The 13,769-nt window shown below is 39.4% G+C and overlaps 1 protein-coding gene across 2 annotated transcripts in view; it reads left to right on the forward strand.

Moving 5' to 3' along the window:
• SMYD1 (SET and MYND domain containing 1) overlaps positions 1-13,769 on the forward strand; it is a 75,786-nt gene that overhangs the window by 41,681 nt on the left and 20,336 nt on the right. The gene's annotated exons all lie outside the window — the stretch shown is intronic.

Genomic DNA, 13,769 nt, shown 5'->3' on the forward strand with positions numbered 1-13,769 from the left:
TTTCCCTACGTTTCCCGCAGTTACAGCAGCCCATTCAAATGAATAGGCTGCTGTTCCTGAGCAAATGCGGCTGCATGAAAAATCGCATAGATGTGAACCTGGCCTAATGTTCTGCAGGTGCAAGCATGGTCACTGGCCTAAAAAAAAGAAAACTAATGCAGCCAACACATCTAATGATTGGCAAGCTTCAATCAATTTTGGTTTGGAGTTTATTATTGCTTTAAGTAAGGATTGTTTTGCAGATTGTTTTTGAAGTCTAAGATTTTTCTTATAGCAAGGTCTAAAAAGGTTAATAAATATGTAATAGCAGATGTAATATCAGCAGCACTCTGTGTCTTGTATATGAACACTCAGCCAAGGGACCTTAAGTGTCCTTGTTCAGTAGAGAAAGCATAATGTCACGTAACACACACGCCACGTTCAATGTACTAAAAATAGGATTCTGTCATACAGATCTGACGAGGTGCCGTGCTATTTGACTACCCCTTATTTTTAAGAATAGTCTTTGTTGCAAATGTGTAACTTAACCTTTACAAAACAACAGACACCTAAACATGACTGGAATATGAATTTACATATTTACAAAGTGCAGGTTCTTTCCTTCAAAAATCTCTGGGCTTGATTTACTAAAACTGGAGAGTGCAAAATCCAGTGCAGCTGTGCATGGTAGCCAATCAGCTTCTAACTTCAGCCTTTTCAATTAACCAGTTCTGGACCGGAAGATTTGCCCCCTTAATGACCAGGCCCTATTTTGCTATTTGGCACTGCGTTACTTTAATGGACAATTTTTTCCCCACAAATAGAGCTTTCTTTTGGTGGTATTGTATCACCTGTGCGACTTTAATTTTTTGCGCTATAACGAAAAAAAGAGCGACAATTTTGAAAAAAAAAAAAAAAAAAACAATATTTTTCACATTCTGCTATATGACATTGACATTCTCCAAAAAAAAAAAAAAAAATGTAAAAATCGAAATTTTTTAACATTTTAGGCCAATTTGTTTTCTGCTACATATTTTTGGTAAAAAAAAAATCGAAATAAGCGTATTTTGATTGGTTTTCGCAAAAGTTACTGTGTCTACAAACTACGGGACAGATTTATGTCATTTTTAATGTTTTTTTTTTTTACTAGTAATGGCGGCGATCTGCGATTTTTCGCAGGACTGCGACATTGTGGCGGACAGATCGGCCCCTTAACTGACATTTTTGACACTTTTGGGGGTACCAGTGACATTACTACAGTAATCAGTGTAATAATGACACTGGCAGGGAAGGGGTTAACACTATGGGTTATCAAGGGGTAAATGTGACCCTAGGGGAGTGATTCTAACTGTGGGGGGGGGGGGGGGGGGTGTTGGACTTGTGAAATGATCATAGAGACATTCGATCCTATATAGAAGGATCACAGGGGCTCTATGATCATTGCAGGGAGAAGGACGGTCAGCTGTGTTTACAACAGCCGACCGTCCTTCTCTCTCAGTGGGGCGAGATCGGGGCTGTCAGCGGTAATCGGAGCCTCCTGACACCCGCATCGGCTTCCCTCCCTGCTGACGACCGGGGGGGGGGGTGCGCACGCTCCCTAGTGGCCTTCAGGAGAGCGACGTAGACCTACGATGCTTTGCCTGTCCGTGCCACCCTGCCGCAGTAAAAAGGCGGTGGGTGGTCCGGAAGTGATTATGCTTTGACAATAAAACCTGGAAGCTGATTGGTTTCTCTGCAAAGCTGCCCCAGATTTTGCACACTCCAGTTTTAGTAAATCAAGCCCTCTGTGTCTAATTGCCTAAAGTAGTTTAAAGAAGTCAGCTGATGTCCTTACATATGCCAGACAGATGAGTCATCAGTGCTGGAAATAGACCCAAACAACAATAAGTCAATGAACCCTTTACCATATGCATTTACCTCTACTTTTGTTTCAAATGCAGTTTTGATTTTCTGATTTTTGATGCATGTTTGACTTGTTCTAAATGCACACCAATGCCCGTGAACATAAATCCTTAGACTGGCCACAGACATATGAGGGTGGTGACATGTGCATGTACAATCTGAAACGTGTCATCTTACCTCTGCAAGCTGATACTTTGTCGTGTGTAGCAACTTGTATGTAGCATGTAGGGGGCTTATCAGAAATCTGGAAGCCCTCTTTAACAAGGGGGCCACCAGATCCCACCCCTTCCATGTGAATGAGTATTGGGTGCATCGTACCCCTACCCATTCACCAAAAAGTAAAAAAAACACAGAGACAGTTTTTTCTTTATTAAAAAAAAAAAAAAATGCCCCCCCCCCCCCCATGTAAATCCATCTTCACGGTCGCCACTCACGTCATCCGTCCGTGCTGCAGCCGGACGTGAAAGTTTCCACAGGCTCTTCAATTCGCTATTTGAATGTAAGTGTAATTGCCTTATATATCCAATAAATCGGGGGTAATGAACCATTGCGGTTCCCATTGAATCTTTTCATACATGTAAATCGTGGAGCAAGTAAGAGTCAGGACATCACTCCATCAGTGGACCGGAGGATTGTTGGTCAGCCCATAGCCATATCCCAAAGAAAGGAAAGCCTACTTCCAATGCCCTACATAATTTGCATCTGGTAAGAGGCTTCAGAGTGTTTTTGCACGCCGGGTGATGGTGAAGGGGATAACAATTAATTAATCTCGGTTCATGAGGATTAGCTATGCCATTTATATCCATATATCTGGTAAGAAGTTAAACCTGCTGGTGGTGGGATCGTTTCACGTGGATGGTCATTTTGAATTTCAGCACAGAATTTATCACGGAATTGTCACGGATTAATTTAATTGATGGACAATAATTTTGTATATTGATAATCTTTTTTGCACATATATGATATATAATTTTAATTTATGTATCCCAATTTATGTTTCACATCAAGATACTGATTGGAGTCACATTTTAATTTAGCGCACCAACCATTTTCACTATTATACTACACATTTCTTGGTAGCAGCTTTATTATTATTATTTATATCAGCGCACCTTTATTCATTTAATAGCTGCTCAGGCTTACCCCATTTTTTTCTGGCAGTGGGAAGAGAATTTCCCATCTTCCCAAACACACTGCTATATACTGTATGTAGCTCCAGCTCACAACTGACAGCTGCTGCATCATAGTGAAGTAAATAGGAGACAATAAAGTACATGGGTGGGATTTTATATATACCTCAGAAGTAATGACACAAATGTTTTTTTTTTTTTAAAAAGATCAAAATTTATTCAAATATCAAAAAGTCAACAGTTACACATAGACATTATTTCTAAAAACAACCCGGTTGTTGGTCATATGTTCCATACATGTATTCAAACGCAATCATTTAACCACTTTAGCTCCGGAAGATTTTGCTGCTCAATGACCAGGTCACTTTTTACAACATGGCACTGCGCCAATTTAACTGACAATTGCGTGGTCATGCATTGCTGTACCCAAACAAAATTTACATCCTTTTTTTCCCACAAACAAAGCTTTCTCTTGGTGGTATTTGATCACCTCTGTGCTTTTTATTTTTTTCAATATTAATAAAAAAAGAGCGAAAATTTTGCAAAAAATTTACATTTTCTAATTTGACTGTTAAAAAATATCCAATATGTTCAATTTTTGTCATATATTTAGGCCAAAATGTATTTAGCTACATGTCTTTGACAAAAAAATTCTCAATGATTGTATTTTTATCCACTTTAAGACCGGAAGATTTTACCTCATTCCTGACCTCATTTAGCGATTCGGCACTGCGTTACTTTAACGGACAATTGCACGGTCGCGCAATGCTATACCCAAAGGAAATTTATGTCATTTTTTTCCCCACAAATAGAGCTTTCTTTTGGTGGTATTTGATCACCTGTGGGGTTTTTAATTTTTGAAAAAAAGAGCGACAATTTTGAAAAAAAAAAAACAATATTTTTCACATTCTGATATATAACATTCCCAAAAAAAATGTAAAAATCTAAATTTTTTTAACATTTTAGGCCAATATGTTTTCTGCTACATAATTTTGGTAAAACAAATCGCAATAAGCGTATTTTGATTGGTTTGCGCAAAAGATGTCGCGTCTACTAACTACAGGATAAATGTATGTCAATTTTATTGTTTTTTGTTTTTTTTACTAGTAATGGCGGTGATCTGCGATTTTTTGCGGGACTGTGACATTGCGGCCGACAGATCGGACCCCTAACTGACATTTTTGACACTTTTGGGGGGACCAGTGACATTACTACAGTAATCAGTGCTAAAAATATGCACTGTTACTGTAATAATGCCATTGGCAGGGAAGGGGCTAACATTATGGGTGATCAAGGGGTTAAATGTGAGCCTAGGGGAGTGATTCTAACTGTGGGGGGGCGTGGCTTCTGAAATGACCATAGAGACATGTGATCCTATATAGAAGGATCACATGGGCTCTATGATCATTTCAGGGAGAAGAATGGTAAGCTGTGTTTACAACAGCTGCCTGTCCTTCTCTCTCAGCGGGAGAGATCGCGGGTGTCAGGCGGCAATCGGAGCCGCCTGACCCGTGCATCGGCTTCCCCGCTGACAAGCCGGGGCGGGAGCGCGATGACGGGGGTAGCCCCCTACCCTCCCGAGAGCGAGCGCCGTACATGTACAGTGATTTGCCTGGGAGCGGCTGCCTGCCGCAGTACATCGGTGGGCGGTCGTAAACTGGTAGTAGTGATTAAAATGATAGGTGATCACCAGTTCACTTGTTTATATATTAGTGAAGTAAATAATTCATTTGGACCAGTCTGTTTAAATAAAACTAACGTATTTAAACTTCACCAAAAGCTATAGATCAGCTTTAGGTGTTCTTGTTGCATTGTATAAATTCACCAGCTGTAGACATTGGGCGCACCACACATGCCCCAAAAACTTAATAGAATTATACAGAGCGTATAGCACATCCTGTCCTTCTTTCCTGCTGGAGCTCCCCCTACATTGCTGGCAATCTGTTTGACAGCAGAAAATTTCTGTGCAAATAGGGCAGCTATTAAAGTTTCTGCTGTCAAAAAATGGACCTTCTGAACAAAGTTTATAAACATTTTTCAGACAGGAGATATAGAGATAGCAATATTGTTACTATTTTTATTTACTCTGTTCCATTCATTTGCACATCAAACAGGTAAGCTTTGATCTGCATATGAAGATAGTTAAAGTGGTTCTAAAGGCAGAAGGTTTTTTTTTTTATCTTAATGTATTTTAAGATGAAAAACCTTCTGTGTGCAGCAGCCCCGCTCAACCCCCCCTAATACTTACCTGAGCCCCATCTCGATCTAGCATTGTTGCATGAGAGATTTGGCTGTCCGTGACTCTCCCTCCTGATTGGCTGAGACACACAGTGGGCTCCATTGGCTCCCACTGCTGCAATCAAAGTCAGTGAGCCAATGAGGAGAGGGGGGGGCTCCATGTCTGAATGGACACACAGAGCATCGGCATGGCCCAGGTGCTCCCATAGCACAGCTGCTTGATGTAGGGACACTCAGCAGGAGGGAGGAGCCAGGAGCACCACTGAGGGACCCAAGAAGAGGAGGATTAGGCTTGCTCTGTGCAAAACCACTGCACAGAGCAGGTAAGTATAACATGTTTGTTATTTTTAAATAAAAAAAACAAGACTTTACTATCACTGTAAAGCAACCTGACAAGTAAAATAGGAGTTTTTTTTTTATTTTAAATAATATGTATGTGTTTCAATTGATCCCTTGTAAAGTTCCGGGGGGGATGATTAAACTCAAATGGTGCAATCAATTTCAAGACTGCATTTTTAAGGGCATAGCAGCCCACTTTTATTTAAAGGAACAGAAAGTTAAAAAAAAACAACAGCAATTTCCCACACAGGGGGTTCCATTACTGCTGTAAGTTGTTACTTCCGCCTCCCGACTTACTCACCAGCTGCTTCAGGCCTCACGCCTAGGCTTGAGGTCTGCTCCTCAGACCAACACAAGTACCCTTCAGTCAAACTCCCATGTAGCTTACTTAAGATCAGTTTCACTCTGTGCTGTCATGGACTACCTCTGCCTCCTGCAGACATGTACGCTCAAACTACCACCTGCAGGCTCTCTCTCTTAGAAAAGGTAGGAGCCCTCCTGACTCCCATACACAGACCTCGTGTCTCTAGCGTGGAGTCCACCTCAATCCTGGGCCAGACCTCCTGTCCGCCGGGTGGAGCTGTCTCCAACTGGAAGCCCTGAGTGCTAATCCCGGGACTATAATAAACCCAGCCCACACCTGTGCAATTTTTTTTTTTTTTTAATTTCTATTTTTCTAACTATTAATATCTTCATTTTTATTTGTTTCCTTTTTTAGTGTCACTTTAAAAAAAAAAAAAAAAGAAATTGGAAAAAAATCCTGTAAAGTATATTGCATTATAGTATCACAATTTTAGTGTTATTTTAAACAGGACAAATGATAGAATAGAATGCTGTATATGCCTTTTATCTCCAGTAACACTATTTTTTAAAGTAACACTGACTGAAGTGTTTTTTTATTTATTTATTTATTTATTTTTTTAGTTTTGTTCCTTTTTTTTTTTTCTTGTCTATGCATGGCATACAATTTTATTTGGAAGACACTTTGATCAAAAGAAAGCCTCCTTTGTTCTAAAGAATATCAACCGTGTGCATTAACTTGTTATTCTAAATAGAGAAAAAAATTATTGCTGAATAAACAAGCCATTAGCAGAAATGTAAAAGATATTTGAAATGTTAATTTTACATTCATTTGATGCTAGAAACATTTTCTACTCCAATTTGATTTTGCATTTGAGGTAAAGTCAGTCTCAATCTCAAATGTGCTTTATAATAACATAGAATCTTAAAGGGTAACTCCACTTTCGTAGGGAAAAAAAATCAGCAAGTAAAGAAAAAACAATATAGTGTATACAATTGCAACACAATTTATATTGTAATTGAATGTTTTCAAAAATTACCTTTCCTTTTCAATCTGCAGCTGTTGTAATTTTCTGAAAATGCAATGCAATATTTCTACCTGGAGCTGTTCTGTACACAGAATGAATACTGACCACACCCCAGAAACATCATTTCCTGTTTGTGTGATTGGCTCACCAATTTTCCCAGAAGTCTGCCTAAGATACAAGTCAGATTTCTGGCATCTCCTGCAACAAAAATGTCATTTTTGGTGAGATACTCCCAATAGGAACACGTCTAAAGGGATGCAGATCCAGCAGCTTTCCTCATTAGAGCCCTGCAGCTGCCACAGCTGATAGATAATTATTAAACCACTCCCCATTAGACCCACTCAGCACAGAGCCACAGAGGAACAAATACTGATTTCTTCAGAATAAGAAAAGGTAGGAATCTGCAACAAAGTTTGTTAAAATCCTTGCAATGTACAGAAATCACCCGGAGGGGAATGTTTTTTTTCTCAACAAAAGTGGAGTTACTCTTTAAATTAGGCCAGTTCTTTTGGCACAGTCTTTAACTCAGAGCTGTAATATAATGATATCTGTCTTTCTCTATTAGCAAGTTAGTTTAGCATGGGGTGATGAATCCATTTTACAAGCAGGGCCCTCTGTGTTCCTAATGCCTGACATTTAAATGTCATTTCATTCATTGAGGTATCACCGTCCAGTCTTACCCTCTGCTCCAGGAACAGCTGATCTGGATTACTGGCTGACAGTAGTTGGCAGGGACATGTACAGTTCCCACATATCTCTAATGGCAGATACCATGTGACACAGGTGTATGTTTAGGCTGCCTTTTAAATGTTCTCTGAATGCCAGTGCTGAATTTGGATCATAAGGCACATAGCGCCCAGCCCGATACAACTCGTTTAGGGCCCAATGACACCTATAAATTGTGTTGCTTTACCAGACAGTGCATGTAGTAGTATGTTGCAGCACTGTGCCTTTTCAATGGCACCCTAAAACACTTAGGCAAGTTTCCCGCTGTGTTGTGCACCAAAACACACATTACTGCACTACCATGCACTCTGCTGAGCTGCTTTGGAAAAAATGGCGCATGCCTGTTATTAGGTCTATTGTGGTGCATTGGCAGCCCATTCAAAAAAAGCATAGCCAAACCCAAAAATAAAATTGTAATAGGTATATTGATGCATGGACAATTCCATCTGGTCCAGTGCTGGCCCTGGTATGTAGGATTTGCACAGTTTCTTGGGCTGGCTCATTTTGGAAACCTGAGTTTTAATAAAGCTGGCCATAATCTGAACAAAGTTCATCCGATTCCTATTGAACTGGCTAAAATCCAATAAGTAAGTGGGCGTTTTTTGTCTATCTCACAACTACTTTTGGTTTAATAGTTGTTTTTATAGCCAAAAGACCGGCGTCGCCATGGGGGCCAAATTTGCCCCCAGTTTGGCGAATATTTTTATGGCCGAGTGGGAAGACAAATTTGTTTTTAATCAGTCTAGACCTGAGTTACGTTTTTATAAAAAATTTTTATAAAAGGTTTATAGACGATATTTTATTTATTTGGGACGGGACAGAAGAATCCCTCCTTTCATTTATGAGCCATTTGAATAGGAACCCCAATAATATTAAGCTTGAATTTCATTGGGATACTACTAGCATCCAGTTTTTGGATGTCACCATTTTCAGACATTCAAATGGGTTTGCCACGAAAGTGTATTTTAAAAAGACTGATCGCAACAGTTACCTGTCCATCATGAGTGGCCACCATCCTACATGGTTAAAAAATATACCTAGAGGCCAATTCATGAGGGTCAGACGTAATTGTACGTTTGACCATGATTTTATGTCACAATCTAAAATAATTAAGGACCGTTTTCTTCAGAAAGGCTACAAAGAGGAGTTTTTGGACCAGGAGATAAAGAAAATTGGAGATATACCTAGGGCAGACTGTTTACAAAATAAAAGTAAAATCACGGACAATACGAAGGAGTGGAGCTTCCTATCGGATTTCTCCAATGACTACAAAAATGTAGAAGCTATTTTTAAAAAACATTGGCCTTTACTGTTGAAGGATAGAGTTCTGGGCCCTGTAATACCGGCCAACCCATCTTTTATATATCGAAAGGCTCCCAATTTTGGGGACAGGGTTGTTAAGAAAGTTCAAAACCCCCCAAAAGTAACTTTCTTTCCTGAAAGAAAGGGTTTCCATACCTGTGGTCGCTGTCGGGCCTGTTTCTTTGCAAGAACTAATTTAAGAAAGAGAATTGAATTCTCTGTTCCAGCAATAGGCAAGCAATTTAAGGTCCAAAATTTGATCACCTGCGACACGACCCATGTGGTCTACGCCCTTATGTGTCCATGTAACAAGATCTACATCGGTCGAACAAAACGGACTGTAAAGAAAAGGGTGGGAGAACATATTTCAAACATTTTGACCGGTTTTAAGGACCATAGTGTCTCGGAACATTTTAGGAGACACCATAATTGTGATCCCCGTGGTCTGCATTTTTGGGGAATAGAAAGGGTTACCCCCCCTTGGAGGGGGGCAAACTGGGTGAGAGAATTATCCAAATGCGAGACTAAATGGATTTTCCTCACCCAGGCCCTTGACCCCAAAGGTTTAAACATTGAGCTGGATCTCAATTGTTTTATCAGTGATTTTTGATCATTTTAATCGTTTTATATGAATTAACTTAAACTTAAATTTGATTCAATTTTTGATTGATTTTAAATTTACTTTTTCTGAATATCGTCTGAGGTATTTTAATCTAAACCCATTCAAATTTACTCTATGTTATTTATGTTATTTATGAATTATATCCTTGATTTTATCTTTTTCTCTAGTGAACTCAGTGTTTACTGAGTCTATATATATAACATTAGGATATGAGCTTTGAATCTTTAATTTTTAAATTTAAAATGCTCTGATATATTTAGATATACCACATGCAACCTTTTAAAACTCTTTCCATTAACTGGGAGGGTTTATCCCGCTTGGCAGCTTTCTTTTAGCATTGTATAGTTATGACTTTTAAGCATTGTATTGCCATGATTTACATGTATGTATTTATCACTCGCTGGGATTGCTTGTAATTGAGGAATGTTGACATAGAAAAGAGTATTAGCCATAAAGGGTGTTTCTCCTTTTCTGTATACATACAAGAGATTAAGTCACCGATTGGCTGTACATCGTGAATACGATGTGTGGGCGGAAGTATCGTGAACCGCGGAGTGATAGAGTAAGGGCGGAAGTGTTCCCGCCTATCGGTAAGCCGGGATATTTGCATAGATGGGCGCGCCTACTATGTGACGTCAGAATTGTCAGCATTCCTCTGTGTATATCTTGACGCCGCGCCGTGAGGTCCACGCCCTTCGAAGAAGTCGGAAATGACGAAACGCGTCAGGGCGTGAACCTCGCGGCGACCGGAAGTTCTCGGGTGACACATTCGGAGGCACTGGAGGCTAGGAACATCAGCGTGGAGAGGGTGAGCCGGCCAACACCGCCTACCGATGCATCCCTGTGACTTCCCTATATGATTTATTAGAAGGCTTACTATTTGATTGCGTTTGTGAGTGCATTTATTGGGGGATTGGTTAATAAACTATGGAGTGATGTTTTACAATATCACACTAGTGCGGTCCTTTCTTTTATGTTTTCCTCAACCGGTTGGTGAGTGACTCGTGAGCAAAGGGAACGCAGTTTTCTGTGGAGAGAGGTGTGTTTCTAACAGCTGCAGCCGATCGAGTAAAGACCACAGAGTTCATGCTTGTTTGCCTTCTCTATGAGAATAGGAAGGCCTGTTTGTCTGGTGAGTTGCCATCTTGTACCTTATCACAACGGTGGAGGATTGAATGTCGGGTGACCCCATAAAAACTCACTGGTGACCCCAAATTGGTGAAAAAGACTGATATAAAGATGGACATTTAATGAGAAAGGACTAGTGTACTGTAGCAATTCCTTGCATGCTTTGATTGATACTTAATATCAGCGCTGCTATTGCTTTGTGTATGACTCCATTTATGGACTTTTATTCAGAGTGATTGTTTACAATTTTTATCTTTAAAGTAGCTGCGATATTTCTCTGAACGAGATATATTTATTTATTTATTTATTTGTGCGCAGAGGATATAGTATATTAGCACCGTCTGGTTTTATTTATATTATATATTGATTGAAGTAAGTGGGCCTGATTGAAAAATTGAAGGCAACAGGTGGAAAATTGTTAGCTGAATAGTGCTTGCATCCAATCAGCACCGACTGTCAGAATACGATAGCCACAATGGGAGATTCGACTATCCATGCTGTTTAGCATGGGTGGAATAATCTCTGGGTGTGTGGCCAGCCTAACTGTGGTCTGCACCTTTGAATCTTAAATGTTCCAGAGAATCATGTGGGTTGCTGATTAAAGGGATAATCCTAGACTGAGTTCTGGGATAAATCCCAATATTTTGAGAGCCAAAAAGTCTGAATACCCTAAGGCCCCTTTCACAAGAGCTGTCCGATCATGTCTTCCTGTCAATTTTTTAGGCGGACCGGATTGAACCCTCCATTCACTCCATGGAGCGGTGGATGTCAGCGGTGACATGTCCGCTATCCGGTCTGTCAAATCCAGACAGATGGTGGTCCTATTTTCCATCCGTCTGCCAGATTGGTTCGTAAATGATCGGATGAACCGATCTCCCCATAGAGGAGAGCGGGAATTTGTCCATCACCGCTTTTCACAGTGAGTGGAGAGAGCCCCTGCTGAGCAAGCGGAGTCCGTCCAATGGAGGCGTCCGTGTAAAAGAGGCCTAGCTTTTTCTTAGAACAAGATATGGGGTAAAACCACTGGACAAAACCTAAATGTCCCAAGAGATTTCATATTTGATCATGGACTATGGTGACCAGATAATAACCCAATCTGCCCAGGTAACTTTTTTAAAAAGAGTCAAATCGCCTTCCTATGCAGAAACACAAGATCATAACTTTTAATTGAACAACCTCTATTCTTGTGGTCCTCCTATTTTAATACAATGCGGATCAGTGAAGAGCATCTAGGAACTATATAGCATGGCTACTGGTCTTGTGAGGGAACCGATGACCAATTGTGTCTGAATCTGGTCAAAGTTATGTCAGGAAAGTTTTATTCTGATCCCTAGAGGGTTTTACATAATATAATAATGTACTTTTTAATAAATAATAATGTACACAAACTAATAAAGCTAAACTCCAGGTAAATATTGTATATAAAGCCCACATTAAAGTGACTCTATATTCCTTAATAAGTCATTAGGAGGGTATATTTATCAGGGTCTTCATCCAAGATCTGTACACTTTATACCTAAGATAGCATACTTTTACATGGGATTCAGCTAGAAAAATGTCTCAACTTTGGTGATAGTTGTGTGAATCTTGGGTGAAACCGTGATAAATAGGTCTCAAATGTAATTTTTAAATCTAACTAGTGTAAGTAACTGAATTTAACTGAATTTGGTATCCGCTTCCCGTTATGCTCAATAAATCAGACTGGATGAGGGAGGGGTCTAAGCTGGGGGCCATTCAGGTATACTGCATGTAAATGTGCTGACAAGGAACACGTTGATGGGGGAGCGAGCTGAGAGAGCAGAAATGACGTTATTAGTCTTTTGCTGCTCTTTTACTGTCCAATCAGCACGCTGGAGAAGGAAGGGCACCACTGTATTTCTTTTACAGTTTATAACCATGACAGACACAGTGGTGTCATCCATCTGGTTATGTTGTGTAAATCTTATGGGAAGAAATACACATTTTTGTAGGTGAAACATTTGTTGTATATTTATATGTATACGGTATGTCTATGTCATATGTGCAATTATCCATTTGCCTGGTTTTCAGTTTTATGATAATGCAAATGTAAACTAAGCTTTAAACATAAATATTGGGCCCCTGAACCCAGGTGAAGCAGTCTTACAATGGCTACATGCTAGATCAAATCTGGTCATCATATGACTTCATGTACATGGTTCTTGTAATCCAAATTGGCCTCATTACTGGTCTTGTTACAGGCAGCCTTGGGCTTGCCATACATGGCCCAAATTTTGGCCAATGCCATCAAAAATGCAAGCTGTGAGTTGCCCTGTTTGCCAAACAGAGACTGTATCCACTCATATTCAGTCATTGATTGGGTGCTCAAGACAGTTGCGGGAGTAGCGACTTTCAATATACAATTGACTGCAGTGGATATCCCTCCATCCACGCTGCTTAGCCTGGATGGGGGAATCAAGTAATTTCTCGTATTCAGCCCACAATTTACAAATGTATGGCTAGTGATAGATTTTATAATTGGCTATAGAGTTGTGATTTTATACAATATAACATGAAACCCTACCTTTACAATGCAGAATCCTACAAAATTGCGTGTTTCCTTTTAGGCCTGGTTCACACCTATGCAGGTTGCAGTTTGCATACTCCAGTTACATTTTGCGTTTTTACAATACACATTTTTGATCCATTGAAGTATATGGAACCAAAAACCAGAAAAAAGACCCTGGCCCTTTCCATAAAATGCAAAGATGTGAACGTGACCCATGTTAAATGAGCTGTAGTGTGTTTCTGCAAAACTGAAAATGCACTAAAAAAATGCATAGGTGTGAACCAGGCCTTAGCCAGAATGTATAAGACTTTGAAAACAATAAAGATAAAAAATATAAGAGAGAAAAATCTGTAATGTTTAAAATGAAGTCATGTTGGTATGTTTTTTTTTAACATTTAATTAATAAAAAAATAAACATCATTTATTAATTAACATTATTTATTAAATTATTTTAAATAAAATAAATTAATAAAAGTTAATAAAAAATATATGCCCTTTCATGTTTACTGTATATGTTTCTATAATGAATAATGTAATTGAACAGAAAT

Source organism: Pelophylax lessonae (genome assembly GCF_965119305.1).
Source record: "Pelophylax lessonae genome assembly, chromosome: 1".
Taxonomy (NCBI): domain Eukaryota; kingdom Metazoa; phylum Chordata; class Amphibia; order Anura; family Ranidae; genus Pelophylax; species Pelophylax lessonae.